The sequence below is a fragment of the Dermochelys coriacea genome, chromosome 9 (genome assembly GCF_009764565.3).
Source record: "Dermochelys coriacea isolate rDerCor1 chromosome 9, rDerCor1.pri.v4, whole genome shotgun sequence".
NCBI lineage: Eukaryota > Metazoa > Chordata > Testudines > Dermochelyidae > Dermochelys > Dermochelys coriacea.
This window is the reverse complement of record NC_050076.1, coordinates 10,172,549-10,188,998: the sequence shown is the minus strand read 5'-3', so window position 1 is coordinate 10,188,998 and position 16,450 is coordinate 10,172,549. Positions and strand designations below refer to the sequence as shown.

Genomic DNA, 16,450 nt, shown 5'->3' with positions numbered 1-16,450 from the left:
GCTCCTTACTTCCCCCACTGCCTCTGGCTGGGCTAGCACCCCAGGAAAGCTCAAAACCCTCCAGCCCAGGGCACTGGCCAGGAGAAGCCGAGCCCTTCATGTGCCAAAGCCCTGCACATTACTGGCACAGGGAAGTCTCTCCACCCCTCAGCTAAGCTCTGGAGTGGCAGGAGAGGAAGTGATTTCCAGCCTGTTCATGCCCCGAACCTGCAGGCTCCACAACAGCCCCCGGGACAGGAGCTTAGCATCCTATTCACCTGCCCCCAGGGAACGTGGGACTGCTCCATCCCCTAAGCACCCTCCTCTGTTGAGCCACTTCTCTGGCCAGGTTCACTGAGCCCCTGCAGTCAGGTTCCCTGAGCACTGATGCACAATGCATCTTTAGGACTTAGCTCCCTCCTGCCCACGATGTAGTCGGAGGTGGCTGGGTTATGTCTGTGGCCAGCAGCAGCCTGGAGGTGTTAGCTGCTTTGCAACACTGTGGGGGCAGGAAGGGACAAGCTGCTTCCAGCTACATGGGGAGGGGGTGGAGAGGAGAGAAGAGATGAGCTCTCAAAGACACGGGCCAAGTCATCCCTTTCTCACCTACTTTTCCCCTGTGGCTGGAAGCAGTTCCTGTCCCTTCCCTCCCACACAGTGCTGCAAGGCTGCTGCTGGCCACATTCTGGTGTGAACCCTGGCAGAAATCTGGGAGAGGGGCCTTGTGACCCTGCATGCCCTCCCGCATGTTGCCTTGGTAAGACGCAGCACCAGGTACCAGGAGAGGTGGGTCCATCCTGGGGGCCCAGCCAGGCATGGAGGGCAGAGAGTGCTGGGCAGGGAGGGTTGGGTCAGTCGGTCACATCCCCCTCCCCCCGCCCCATGTGAGAGAGGTATACGGGAGTGTGTGTGTGTGTGTGTGTGTGTGTGGTGGGGTGTGAGGTGGGGGTGTCACCCCTTCCCGGGTGAACCCTAAAGCCTTAAAGATAAGAAGGTAAATAAAAAGAATCCAACTATGCAGTATTTCTTTTTAACAGGGGTTCCGTCAACTTGATGTTAATTTGAATGTTTGTACTGCATAGTTCTGATTGATTGCTATTGAACTCACTTGAATACGAGTAATTTTACTAGGTGTCCTATATTCAGCATAAGGAAATATGGTCACCCTACGATGCCTGACTTGGACAGCAGTTGTTGGGACTCAGTACCTCTGAAAATAAGGCTGCTTCCTCAGGCCCCTAAATATAGGCTTAAATACCTAATTAGGCACCAAGGTTTGAAAATTCTGGCCTTAGCCTCTCAGCAGCCTCCAGCAGATGCCCAAATTCCAGCCCAAGGCAGACTCAAATGCAATTCATAGACTCTGAATAGGTGACCCACAGCCACCCTCCAGTTTATTATGTCCCAGAGATGGAGGTAAGGCTTGCTAAAAAAAAATCAGGCACAGCACGGGACAGCAGAAAGTTTGAGTTCTAAATGCCAGCTCTGACACCAACTTGCTTTGTAACCTGGTGCCGGGAGTTTAACAGAGGAAAAACAAAAGCAGTAAGAAAATAAAAGGAGCTGCCTAAATGAGGACACACATACTGAGACACTGGGGACACTGAGCAGAGAGCTCCATTTATAGCCTATGCTGATCTACAAAAGACTCTAGAGAACCTATGGACACCAGGTGCAGTACTGGAATTCTGCCCAGATACATGTTCTAAAAGATGACCTATACGTGACCCTACAGCCACAGAGGTTCATCACCAAAACCTAAATTATCCGCATTCGTATGAAACAATTTCCTTTCAGCATCTTATTGTTAATAATCCATGATTATTTCTTTGGATTTATACAATGAAAAGGGGCAACTAGCCAAGGTTCTAGCAACCCCACCCACAGATCAAAAGAACAAAATTCTTGTTCTAAGAAATTGAATGAATATGCAGTGAATGCAGAGAGCACAGATCCCGAACACCCAAAGTTTGGGAAGCAGAGTGTTCAGATCTGGGGTTTTGATTCAGTCCACAGGAGGAATGAAGCCCAAATGCAAAATCCAGATTCTGAATCTCCCATAGCCTGGGAGGGGTTTTGATCCAGGGTTTCAGTTCAAAACTAATCCTTAGTACATCTGAGCAAAGAGACTGAGAGATCCCATAACAATAGTGGGATAGAAAGTGTAACTAACAGACAGGTCTCAGCTTTCAAAAATAAGTGGTGATTTTGGGTGCTCCAATTTTTGGGTGTCCAACTTGACACCTTAAAGGGACCTGATTTTTGGAGGACAGGTCCTCTCCTCAGCACTTTCTGAAAATCCAGCCCCTCTAAGTTGGGCACCCAAAATCACTAATTGTTTTTAAAAATGTGGGCCTGTGTTTTTGCATCTTCTGAAAACAGGAGGCAGAGCTACAATAGGCCCCTATACTCAAACTGCTGGAAGAGATAGAACAACCTGGTTCCCCAGCATGGGTGACACACTTACCATCTGCTTCAGTATTACACAACCTACCTTTAACTTCTCCCAGGAAAAAGCCCTTGTCTTGTTAACTCCCTACAGCAATTCATGAATGTTTCTGCATGTGGAAGCCTGCTGCCTTTCAGCTTCCCCATTACACACCTGTTCTGGTCTTGGACCATGCTTCTAATATCCCACGTAGGGCAAAGAGTCTCGCTTAAGGGGACAGGCTGGTATTTTTCTGTCACTGAAGACAGCTAATTTGGGAAGTTTGATCTTGCAATGTTGCTGAGTTCGAGTTCTCACAGCATCATGTTTAAGAACAGAGAGCTCCCCTTCCACTTACTGCAACCTGAACATACCCCTTTGCCCCCCTCTTGCCTTTGTCAGAGAACCCCCATGTAACTGACACACTTTATAGACTTCAGACTTTCCAAAGGACGGCTTGTAACACTCACTGTCAGTTTGCTAATTTAATACTTCCCCCGTCAGACATATGCAGCAGTTCCTGACGGTCCCTTTGCCCTGTATTTTATTTTGGTTGAATTAAATAGGTGTGAGATAAGAAATCAGTAATCAAGGGGGGCAAAATTTGACTGGTTAGAAAGAATGAATGGTCATTTCTGTATAATGCATTGTTCGCGGTGGGCTTTTGTAAACAATAGAAATGTTCACCTCCCCTTTGCCCTTACCTGAGCCTATCCAGGAAAGAAGGATTGTTCTTTTTCCCTACTCCACATTCTATGTTTGAATTGCTTTGGATTCTGTCCCTCCTGGGTGGGATTGTTTCAATAATTTGCAGTTTGCTTCCTATACAAAGAGCTGTCTCTGCTTGCCATGCACAGATGCTTTTCACTCTGTAGTTCGGGGTTCTCAAACTGGGATCGGGACTCCGCAGGGGGTTGCGAGGTTATTACATGGGGGGTCACAAGCTGTTAGCCTCCAACCCAAACCCCGCTTTGCCTCCAGCGTTTATAATGGTGTTAAATATATTTTAAAAGTGTTTTTAATTTATAAGGGGAGGTTGCACTCAGAGGCTTGCTATGTGAAAGGGGTCACCAGTACAAAAGTTTGAGAATCCCTGCTGTAGATAGTTTAAACATAATCAGGGTCCTTGCAGGGAACTTCATAGAAAATAATAGAGCTAGTTGGAAATTTTTTGACTGAACTTTTTTTTTATATCAGAAAATACCGATTTGTCAAAATCAAATATTTTGTGCAGGGAAGGGTTAGTTTGGACAATTTCTTGACTCAAAATTTTTTTTGGAAAAAACATTTTGAAATTGTTGAAGCATTTTGTTTTGACATTTTCAAAATGAAAAATTTTGGCTTTGAGTCAAAATAACTTTTCATTTAGAAATTTAGGCTAATTATAGTAAACAAAACCTATTAAAATGAAAAAAATCAAAATGAAACATTTTGAAATTATCAGGTTGACCCTAACATTTGGGGGAAGTATTATCAGTTCTTTAAAATGTTTGAGATTTCAACTTTTCATCCTGATTTGAGATGGCAAAATATTTTAAAATCTCACAAATTTTCATGGAAAAGGAAAACAGTTTCCCATTCAGCTATAGAAAATAATGTTTCTTATGTTGCCAAAGATGTGGACAGCATTCAAAATCTTGTAGTATGAATTCTATAGCCGTTGTCATTTATGAAGACCAAAAGTATAACTGGGTTCAAAAAGGAATTAGATAAGTTCATGGCTATTAGCTAAAAAGGTAAGATGGACAACCACATGCTCCAGGTGTCCCTAAACCTCCTACTGCCAGAAGCTGAGAATGGATGACAGGGGATTGATCACTTGATAATTGCTCTGTTTTGTCCATTCTCTCTGAACTGCCTGGCATTGACCGCTGTCTGAAGATGGGATACTGGACTAGATGGACCATTGGTCTGACCTAGTATGGCCATTCTTAAGTATAGCAGACTCAGTAGGAGTGAATTACTTTCTCAGAAGGGAGAGGGTTCTTGAGAGCTGTTGTCTGACTTTTGTGGCTGAGCAAAGAGGTCAGACACCCTGAGTTAAGGGGCCCTCTTGTCATAAAAACCTTTTTTTTTTAAATTTCCTTTATTAGAACCCTGGCTGAGTGAAACTTTTTGATTTCACTTAGTAAACCCCCAAACCTGTGGGTTTTTCCTCCTCCACCCTATCTTGGCTTCCCTGACCTGTCACACTTCTCAACATAATTTATCTCACCATTTCCATTTGGTTTCCCTTGTTAGTTAGTTTGTTATGTTATTTCCATATTTGAATCTTTTAAAGCTAACTTTCAAAGACTATCAGAGACAAATTATCTCTTTGTGTGGCCTTTTGCATATAAAATACAACTCCATTCCATTCCATTACAAGAAAACTCAGTTAAAAATTGACCTAAATTTCTTTTGGGCTAATATCTTATATTACATACTGTTCAATTTTATGGAAAGATAGAGTTGCATAGGATGTAACAAATTAGTTTGAGCAGGAAAAGGTATGAAAAATCTGCAGTCTCAGAAATAACTGCTACTTGCACACCACCAAATTTAAAATATCTCATTCTATTAGATGAGGTGAGATTACAATTAGGAGTAGATAACATTTTAAGAGATCTGTTATTCTTTTCTTTTTTTTCTTTTTACAAGATAATTACAACTTTTACACACTGCTACACTTCGATTCAGATATAAGAAAAATAAATGACATCAGTAAGAGACCTATGTTCATAATATTAAGATGCGTTTCCCATTTAGGAATTCATTAGCCAAATATTTTATGATAACATCTAAAGATTAAGAGTGCCAGAGCATCAGACTGGGAACCAGGAGTCTTGGTTTAGATACTGACGTACTGCTTATTAATGTGGGTATTTCTTATCCTCATCACACCCTATTACTATCCCCATTTTTCAGGTAGGAACTGAGGCACAGAGATTAAGTGACATGCGCAAGGTGACACTGGAAGTCTGTGGCAGGACTGGGAATTTAACTCAGATCTACTGAATCTCAGCCCAATGATTTAACGATGAGACCTTCCTTTTCAGGTCCTTAACTCACTTAACTTTTCTTCATCTCAAATTTCTAATCTATATAATGGACATAATTATGCATACCTACTCCACAATGGGTTATGAGGCTTAGTTAATATGTGTAAAGGACTCTGAATGTCTCAATAAGAGGAAATACTGTTTATAGAAGTAGAGTAACATTATTACTTACAAAAAATGTAAGGATCATGTTTTCTTTGTACTTTTTGGAATATGTATTAGTAAAAGGTCTGGAGGTTAAAAGTATGGAATATTTTCCCCCATTGTTCTGGCTTGCAAAAGGCAGAAAAAAACCACACTTCATTGGGCAGTGGCTGATAAAAGTATCCATAGCCCAGGGGTTAGGGCACTCTCTCTTGGGAGAGGCAGGTGCAAATCCCTGCTTCAGATGAAGCCCTCGCCCTGAGCATGGCTAAAGTGCCAAGCCCCGCAGGGCTGAAGGTGGGGGGGTCACAATTTTTTTTAAGTCCTAATGGGGTTGCCAGCACAAACAGTTTGAGAAACACTGGAATAGACCCTCCAATGCAGGGCATCTGCTTTGTATCAGAATTGACATCTTCCAGTCCCATCCCAGTATAAGAGTGTGGCACAGATTCAAGTTACAGCATCATGATTTAATAACCTACAGGGCAAAATTTTAAAGAGCATACCTTAGTGTGACCTTCTGCCATTACTCTGTGGCACTATCGAACCCTCCTCAGTGTCCCAGCTAAGTGGAAACGTTCCACTGGATCATTGCCAGCTCAACGGTGAGGTTCATGACGCGTGAGGCAGCTCTAGAAAGGTGTTTTGCCCCCTACACCTAGCAATTCAGCAGCAATGAAATGGTTAAATATGAGAATGCCTTCCCCAACTTCTGGCAGTGTAACCAGATACATTTTACATTGTTTTATTCTTCCTATTCCACCTCCTCTCCCCACTCCAAAACCAAATCAATAACAATGTAGATTAAGATTCTAAGTAAAAGCCACCTTTCCTTAAAGAAAGATTATAAATTTTCAGAGAAAATACATCATCTTTCACATTATGGCAAAGGAGAGTACTACACCCTATGTGTCATTTGTATTTCTTCCTCAGTGCTGTTTGCTGTCTTGTTTCTTTTTTATTTTCAATGTGTTCCAGTTGGAAATTCCTAAGTATTAGCATTTGCTATGATGAGAGTCTCATAAACCTGCAGAAAGAAAGAGAAAATAGATGATGTGCTAGAATAGTATCATAATCCTATCCAGCAGCAAAATAAGGTGCTTGTCTCTGTGTATCTGGGAGTTTTATGAATCTGTATTTCATTTCACAGTGCTGACATATACAGACTTTTTTTTTTATTACACACTCACAAAAGTCTAAGGCTGATGATACAGCCTTTGTTTTTTCTGAATATGTGTTGCTGACACGAAGAAATTTATAGATCTGTTCATTTTTTAAAATTGTTAAGTAGTTTTCCATTTAAAGTGCTACACAATTAGCATTAGAAACCAAAGACCTCACTTTGCCCACAGGACAGGTTCACATGAAAGGCAATGACAGTGTGACCTCTTTCAAAACTACTTGGTTAACTTTCCTTGGCAGTGACCTGGGACAATCACTGCTAGGATTGAGAAGATAGTTCGTTTTCCATGGCCTGCTCATACCTCTCCCTATCTTCTGAGAAGTCCAGCCAGGGTTCCAATTTTGATGGTGGTTTTGGGGGATATGGGCAGCAGTCTGCTAGGTACTGGATTACAATCATGAACTAATTCCTTTTATACAGACTTCTGAACACCTGTCAGAAAATAATGGCTTTCAGTTATTGCTGACATAGGCCAGATTCAAACCAATGATCAAGAGGGGAAAGGCTCTATAACCCATTAACAATCTTCCTTTGTAGGCTCCATCTATTGTTAACATTTAGGATCCCTGAAAACTCACATTGCAGAACTTCACTAGCATTAGTTGATCATAAAAATGAGATATAAGAAATGTAAGTGCATCTATTTTAAGGGCTAACCAGGTTAACTCCAGTTAAATATTTCTCCTTTCTTAGATATGCTGCATACTTGGGGGGGGGGGCTGTTTTGATAAATTAATGAGATATCATAGCCCTCAAGTTTTATTTTCTCTTCAAAGTTTTTTAGATATACTAAAGGACACAATTCAAGAAGCTAGAATGTAATTATAGATTTTGCATCTCCTGTATGGCCTGTCAGAAGTCTACTGTCACTTATGAAGCCATTACAGCATATACTTAATGTCAGCTTGATGGAAGAAACACTTTCATAGGTTGTCTTTGATTGACACATTTGAAATGACATCAGTTTCTAGCTTTAAAACCCATTGTTGTTAGGTCTCTGTTGCTATTTATGTTAGAAATATGTTCATGTATGTCAAAACAATATATCAGCTTTGCTGATTGGCTGCGCCTAGTTTGTGTTGCTGGGGTAACAGAACAATTGCTTTTAATCTTTTCGAAATTATGTCTTGTTTGTTTGTGTCAGGTTCAAAGTTTCAGAGTTGATTTTTCAAAACCAACAGTGAATGATTACTTTTTTTAAAGCGTGTTTGTAGTGAAATATGCATAGGAATGCATTTTCTGTGAGTGGATGGTAGCTTTAAATATAAATCAAATAAATAAATAAATGGACTAATTGTGATCAATACTTTTCACTACATTATTATGTTGATCATGTAGGTATTGGGTTGGTTATTTATTTAATTTTAAACTGTATGCAGAAGTTGTGCATATTTTGATTGCATCTGTTTCCCTGCCCCTTTGTATGTTGTTTGTCTTCACAGACTATGTGGTCTTCGGGCGCATATTGTGTTGTCTTTTTTGTGTGGATGTTACCTAACCTATTGTGGCCACTACCAGACTATAAATAAGTTATTATTGCTGTTATAGTTTCCAGCTCTGTTTTTGTTTGGGAACGAATTTTTCACTCTTCTAGTTATTCAATCTGATGGATTTGCAGGCACCGTGCAACCAATCCAAAAACTCTGTTGTAGGCAAGAGGAAGTGAGCACGTCTTCCTGTTTGTGCTGGGAGTTAGATCTGGGTTCCTCATTTCCTATATCTAACTGGGATTTACCAGTTCTTATAACCCCCGACCCCATTTGGTTGTGAGACAGCCCCTGAGAAGTATTTGATTTGGTATGTGGCATGGCTCTATCCTTGAGATAGTTAGTAGGCTTTACCACATGTTCAACTGCATACCAGTTTATCTCTTCTGTAATGGTGATGAGTGGCATAAGGACCTTAGTTTTACCTGGGGTTATGGGACGTAGCTATGGTCTTGGCTTATAAGATGTCAATATGGAGCACCTAGGCAGCTCTTGGTCAGTTTACTTCTGTGCATATTTCACATAGTGTAAAAAAGCCAGGTAAATTCCCATTCATTACACCAGAATAAACATCTGCACTTATGTATGTGCACAATGGTGTTGAGTAAGAAAATGTATGTGAAAGGAAATGAGAATCACCTGTTTTTCACCATCACCAAAAAAATATCCATGAAAGACATACAGTGTAGGCTTGAAAGGACCCAAACAAGAGAGAATTCCCTGCATTTCCAACACAGTTATCATGCTACTGAAAAAGCATTGGATGAGAGTCAGAAGTATGGCAGAACATATAAAATCATACCAAGCCCTTCAGAAAATCTGTCTCCTGAAAATGGAAATCTGAGACTATAAATATATTTCATCATATGCAGGACTCCAGCTAAATAGTATATCAATGATGGAGGTTGTTACCGTTTTTACATTGACATGTGCCAAACAAAGACTGGCAACCCAGGCCTTGCTGAGTTTCAAAGAAATTGCAGTAGTCACCGTAGGAGCCTCAAAGGGAGATACAGAGCCTGATTCCACAGATGGACAAAATTCCCAGTAGGATGATAGGACAAGACCATTGATGTAATACATCAAAGGGTTAAGAAGGATAGTGCATGTTTTATGATTAAGGACGTATCTTCATCCTAGTAGGACATATTCCAATAAAATACAGGTTTATTTTTAACCAATGCCAAAGAAGATCATAGAGATCTGACACCTGTGCTATGCCTTATGTCCCAGTGATAGCACTCAGATTTTGATACTGAAGGAGTTCTGTAAATACAGATTCAACAACTCAGTAAATACTGTTTGAAAAGGATGAATGAAATTTTAATGCTAAAGTAAAGGAGACGCATTGTTGATATGACTATAATGGAGAGATTTATGTTGGGAAAGATCAACAAATGCAAATAGTGACTCACTGAGTTCTATTCTAAGAATTAAAACAAACACTATATTTCAGTATACAACAGGGAGAAATAAACTTGGAGCTCCCTAGAGCAGTTCCTCAGGAATCAAATTTCACAGCGATTACTGTTTGTGTTCCCAGCCCACTCTTTGATGTTATCGCGCCACTGTTTCAACTATTTTTCTAATACCTATTTTGAAACGGTTTGCCAAGTGCTGATATACCTTAGATCACAAGGTATGTGGCTGAGTTCAGCCTGTACCTGAAATGTACGAAGCAATTGCCTCAACATCTTGTGAATAATCTGCACAATATTAAACCTTTTAAATGATTAGTTGGGAAAGTGAAATGTAAAAAGAGAGTGAAATATGGTACTCGCTCATTTTGCAGATAATGTCATCCCGCTGAAAAGATGGCAAAAAATGGGAAATTGTGGCTCTGAGATAAAGCTTTACTACAAGTTTAATAATATGGAGAATTCAAAGTTAGAAGATACAGCAAGGAGAAAATGTATCCACACACTGCTCTACATTAAAACTCTAGTGAGACTTCATAAGGTAAAATACATCAATGACAATGTGAGCAGTTTAGACAGAAGTTCGAATGGAAAGAACATATAACACGTTCTCAGGGGAGAGTGAAACAGACTAAGTGTAAGGAACATGCTGAGATCCTCGAGTGTAAGCTAAATGGGATACTTTATTTCACAACCTAGCAGGAAGTCTTAGGTACTTCTGAATGTTGAGATCCAATAATATTTGAAGCCATGGTGCAGCTGACACGTCTACCTACGTTCTGAAGTATTTGTGTGCATTTAATTAGGTCCATTCTAGACAAGAAGTTGCTCGAATACAATATGAGCCCATTCCTCCCATCAGCGAATGCAATGTGCGTGGAAAATGATACAAACCTAGCCCTTTCATGTTACAATATTAACCCTAACTGGCACAGCATGAGTCCACTTTTATAACAAAGATTGCAAAGGAAATGGGAAATGGAGCACATGTCAACTATTCTTACTGCAATCTAAATACTCTAATCTTGTGTGGTCCTTCTCAGAAGTTTAATCCAAGAATGGTTACAAAATTACAATTTTTGGATTGCAATAGAGTATTCCATTTCCCAGTATCTTTACTATCTTTGCCAGGAGAACAGGCTCATGTTTGTTGCAGTTTCTGTTGTTATTGAAGACTTTGCCACAGGAGTAGTTATTATTTTTAGGGCTAAAATTTTCTATGCACTACCAGTATGTACTATGCTACACACCTATTCAGTTTTATTTTTACACTGTGTATTTTAAATGTACAAAGTATCAGCATTTGCTCCAGTGAGGTTGAAATACCACTTGGCAATTTGAATATTCTGTATTTTGATTAGACGGCTATTCCACCTTTCATTCTTTTTTTTTATCATTAATACAGTACTCATTCAGGTTGCCAGACTAACAGCCTTGGAAAAGAATGGCCTCTAACACAGAACAGCTGCAGAGTGGTCAGCTTGCCCTTTCCACCTACCCATGTGCCTCAAGCCTATTCTGAAGAGACCACTTATTGGGAGCTGAGACCAGGTCAGTCTTCATGGGCCTTTAATTCTTGACTTCTCATCTGAGACTACTAGTTTCTGTCAGTTGTAATGGTGATTTTAGTGATATAAATATGCCCACTCAGAACTGGACTGGGCCCACCAGTTCATTTCACATAGGCCACTGAACATCTGTCAGATGGGAATGACTCTTAAGCACTATTACCCAGTATTCAAATAGCATTCTAGAGCTGGCTTTAGTTTTGGTTGGCGGGTGACGAGATATAGAGGAACAGTGAATTGAACAAATTATGAAGGACCAAAAAAGCCAGAGGAGTTCAGACTGTTAGGCCCAATCCTTGGAGTTGCTAAGCAGACCTAAGTCTTGTTGCCCTTAGCACCTCTCAGGGGCAGGCCCTTTATCACTATTTACCCTAGTTCCCAGCATATGAGACTCTCTTTCTGGATGTGCATATAGTAGGACAGAAACAATAAGAAATCACTGTACTATCAGTGATCACAACCAAAAAGGAATCTGTACAAGCTTTAGTCCAGTGTTGTTTCTGGCCTATTGTAGCTTGTAAACTAGCAACTCCCTGCAACAATAAATTAACGGAATAGAAATGAAAAATTAGTAACACTGTATCTGACCAAGTAGCATAAAAAACAAAAATATTTTTGAAAGGAAGGAAGAAATTAGACAGCTAACTACAAAGAATTAAGGGGCACAAGAAGTCAAAGTACTTTTGAATAGGAGGAAAAAATACCACCAAAAATAAAAAGAAAGAAACACTAAATAAAAGAGGTGGCTGGAAAAAAAAATGAAGTCAATATCTAGTTTGCATATGCAGGCAGTGCCATTTTCACAATAAAAAATAAGATATAAAACCAGAAAATGCTGGCTTAGGAAGCATGATTCTAATTAACACAAAATACAACAGCATGACCCCATGTTATAGATGTTTGAATTCCTTAGCTACCCTACTGGGGGTACCATCCAAAATATCAATTTTTAATTGTCCACCTTCTAAAATATGGAAGAGATGCCCCATACCATCTGAGCAAAAATACCCCTGTGGGGTAGGAGAGTGGTTGTAACCAGAGGTCGTATGCGAGAGAGACAAAAACACCCTTCTCTCCCCCCCCCATTTATGTACCACTTAAATGCTCCCCACTTGCACCTGTAGAATAATCCCTTTCTTGTTCTGTTTTGTTTTGTTTGAGCTACATCATGGTTTTGTTCTGCACCTTGAACTTTTGAGTACAGCTATTAATATACTTCACTAACACTTAAGTGGCTAGCAGCTCCCCGTAAATCAAGTTAGGGCTGAGATTGTACAGGTTCACAAGTATGAAGGGGGTACAGGGTATGTCCCTTCCTCCTTCAGTGATGCAGCTCTTTGCACTCCCCATCCAAAAGAGGGGTTGCTAGCACTGTTGGCAGGATTGCACAACTCAAAGTGGGCATATCTGGGCAGGTTAGGATCTTGACCTTCCCTTCCCCTGTCAGGATTCCCCCTTTCCCATTTAAAATGAATCCTGATATTGAATGCCCTGTCCTCCCTTCTCACCTCTAGTACTAGGACAAAAACACGGGCCGGGGGGGGGCGAATGAGGGGGGAATGCATGCTTACCTCTTTTGTATAGGTGAATCAAGTACCACTGAGCGTACCCCGAGCCACCCTGCACTCCTGAATGCATATTGCCTCCTCCACTGTTGCCCACCCGAAAAAACATCCTACTGAGCCAAGTTTTCCCCAACAGTGCTTTGAACAGGTGAGACCTGTCCATGCGAAATCGAATTTCATATTCCAAATTCTGGTGATCCAAAGGCTGTGCAATTCTGCTTAGTCAACACTTTCTAATTCCAGGTAAACTAATAAGGCCCCGGTATGACTTTTGTTAGTTACAGTGTGTCAGTTTGTAGCGTAAATAGATTCTATGTTTAATGCTCTCCTGGAGCTATGAGTATTAATGATCAAAGACCTTAAAAGGAACTGAACTTTCATAACAAAGTATTTCTGACAGCTCGCTCCGCAGCAAAGCAACTGTTGTCCCCAGAGACTCATTCAACATTCATTTGAATCATGGAGAAAGAAGAGCAGTTTGGAAGATGTTTTTCTGGAGTGCAGAGGGGCACTTTGATCCTAGCTCAGATAACAGCTGCTCTACCTGAGAGGATTTTCTAGTAGATATATCCTTCAGCCCAGGTAAGCCTCAGGGGAGGTGTCTGGTTGACCTCAAAGCTCAGGCAAGGCACCTGATATCTGAGGGAGGGTCTTTGAATGGGCAAGGGAGCCTGGCATCGCATTTTATCATCCTGTCAGTCTCATGTTTCTGGCGAGAGACGGTGTCCACAGGAAGGGAACTCCTAAAGGGATTCGAGTCGCACCTTGAATTTATTTTTCACCATTGTAAAATAAGAAGGAGGCAGAAAGCCAAAATACCATGATTAGATTTTGTCTATGCTATTGTGCTTTCTCGCTGCCCTGAGAGTGCAGAAAGCACTTCATTTGAAATCTGTGATCACAGCTTTCCAGGACAGGAGCAAAAAGCAAATACTTGATAAAATTCTTGGAGAAAAATGAAACAGTTAATAAAGTGCCTATAAGCATTAAGGTGATGGATGCTATAGATATCCTTACAGTAGATAGCTATTGTTACTTATTATAGATAGTGCCAAATTCTGTAGTTCTTACTCAAGTAAATCAGCTATGAAAATTAATGAGAGTTTTGCCTGGATAAGGTCTCAGTAAAGATTTCAGAATTTTCTTTTTCTTCATGAAAGCTGTTCATTCTGGGGAATGCACATGTAAATGAGCATACACCGTGAATTTTTATTTGACTCTAGAATAAAGCAACAAGTTACTCTTATTTACAGACTGATTTCAATTAAACGATTCATTTACCTTTGCATGTCTAGCCATACTGGACCAGATTCTGATCCTTGTTATACTGGTGTACACCCAGAGTAATTCAGCTGAAGAATGTACTAGTTTACTTTGCAGTGTTTCCATTTTTCTGCAATTGCATACGGACACAGAAGGGATTTACAACTCCCTTGAAAACTGTTACATCATTCCCTAGGGTCCCATCTAGCTGAAATTCTCAGCTCAATGAGTGCTAATGGTCGAAGGTCCATATGTCATTGGCAACCAAGAATTTACCTGGGAAAAGGCTCCAAAAATATCCCCTGCCTTGGAGACTCAGGTTATATCTTCTTCTATCAAATCTGTGGCTTTATCTGCATTACGAGCGAGGGATGTGATTCCCAGCTCGTGTGCACATACTCACGGTCGCTCAGTGACACCTAGCGCAAGTGTAGTGAAGCCAGGGCAGCAGAGGCACCAGCAACAGTGGTGGCACAACTTAGCCATGCTAAGTATGTACCCAGGGGGCTCAGGCAGGTTTGTACTAGTGTACATCTCCCGTACCAGTGTGGCTACATTACTGTTTATACTCAAGCTAGCTCTCATTGAGCTAGTGCAAGTATGTGTATGCAAGCTGAGGATCATGCCTGTAGCTCATAGTGTGGATGTAACCTACATGACCATTTGTTTAGTGATATTAACTGCTTCCTCTGAGTATGCATACTCATGTCTACACATATCCTCCAAGAAAGAAAATCACCTCCTATCATTGACTATTCCACTTCAAAATATTTTTATTTCTAATTAAAAAAAAAGCCATGGGTACTTTGCTTACAAAATAAAAAAACCCACTGGCACCATGGCAGAAAAACAGATATCGTATTTATTTTTTTAAGATAAAGGGTAAAATACTGTCTCGGCTGAAGTCAACAGCAAAACTTACACTGGTTCAGTAGGGCCAGGATTTCTCCCTAAGACTTGGATCACTTAGGCTCAAGTTGATTGTCACTGAAGCCTAGGGATGGCAGTGGGCTTCAGAGCCCAATCTCCAGCCTGAGCTGCAATTTCAAAGCACTTCAGTGCTTCAGTGTGTGCTAATGGAGACTTCACAGGGTATGTCTGTGCGGCTGTTTATAGAGCACTAGCACAAGCTCTGCTAGCCTATTCTGTCAACCTGGGCTGGGAGGCTTGCTCCCATGGGCTCCAAAATGCTGTGTAGACTTAATCTCTGAGGTCTCCATTAGCACACACGGAAGCATTTCTGAAGCACTAATCATCCCTAATTTCCCCATAAAATAAAAGACTCACACTTGCTCAAGATACACGACAACCAAAAAGGATAATAATAATCTTGTATTTGTATCATACATTTCATCCAAAAGAATAATGGATCCCAAACCACTTTGAGTGAAATTCACTTCTGTATATAGGCCCAGCACTAGGCCTATGTACCAATTAAATTGTGTTTTGATGGACAGGTATTCCCAAGGGTAAAGGGTGGCAGTTAAGGCTTAAATGGGACTTAAATGGTGTGTAGAGCATATGCTGCATGTGGATTAATTTCACCCTTTCTGAACTACACTGGAACCTTCTTGTAATGGGCTCAGTCCCAATGAAACTCCGTATATAGGGTCAAATCCTGCAGCCCTAACTCATTGACTTAGTGAGAGTATGCTCTGCGTAAGGACTGCAGACAAGATAGTTCCACTGTATATACAACAAGGTATCATACAGCCACCCATGGGATAAAAGAGTAGCAGGCAGGTGCAGGAGGACAGCATGGTAAGCAGGTCCTACTCTTGAAGACAGTGCCAGGGATGTATATAGAAAGAACCATTAGTAAAGGCATTTGAAGAAAAAAAATCTGTGATGTTTCTTTGAAAATTTTACCAAGCTGACTTTTTAACACAACACTGTCAGACCCCAGAAATGGTAGTTGTTGTTCTCCAGTTAAGGGCATTGTCCTGTTGAGCCATTACATTATCCGCCTATAAAACCAAGAGTTTTCAGCTCTAAATAATTTAGGTGAAAGAGTTAGCCTCAGGCCAGGTGCTCTATTTATGCAGATGGTGAAATAAATTATTCATACACGGAGACAGGTAAAACAGATGGGAAAGGCAGCCAAAACAAAACACCCAGAGGGCAGCTGTTTTGCAGTTCCCAAATAAAGCCACTTTTCTCACAAGGGTGGGCTATAGAAATGAGTTAGTGATGTTAAAAATGGACTTTGCCCTGTTAATCCAAGCGATGGTCACAGTACTATCAACTGTACTTAAGTTTCAGTACATTGTTAGTATAAAAGACCATTTTTCACGGTTTAAGAGTATGGGACGTAGTCATTTAGAGCTTTTGGAAATGTTAACCCATATCCAGACATTTTTGCTCAAGAGATAAA

The 16,450-nt window shown here is 40.7% G+C and overlaps 1 long non-coding RNA gene across 2 annotated transcripts in view; it reads left to right on the top strand.

Annotated features, from left to right (window-relative positions):
- Positions 1–16,450, top strand: part of LOC122455815 — a 182,956-nt gene that overhangs the window by 139,232 nt on the left and 27,274 nt on the right. Inside the window, exons 3-4 of one of the 2 annotated variants that reach the window (XR_006274306.1) lie at positions 11,086–11,231; positions 13,214–13,395. This is a non-coding gene — a long non-coding RNA (uncharacterized LOC122455815). Of the gene's footprint in view, positions 1–11,085; positions 11,951–13,213; positions 13,396–16,450 lie in introns of those variants that run through there. The other variant, XR_006274305.1, reaches the window with a different exon arrangement.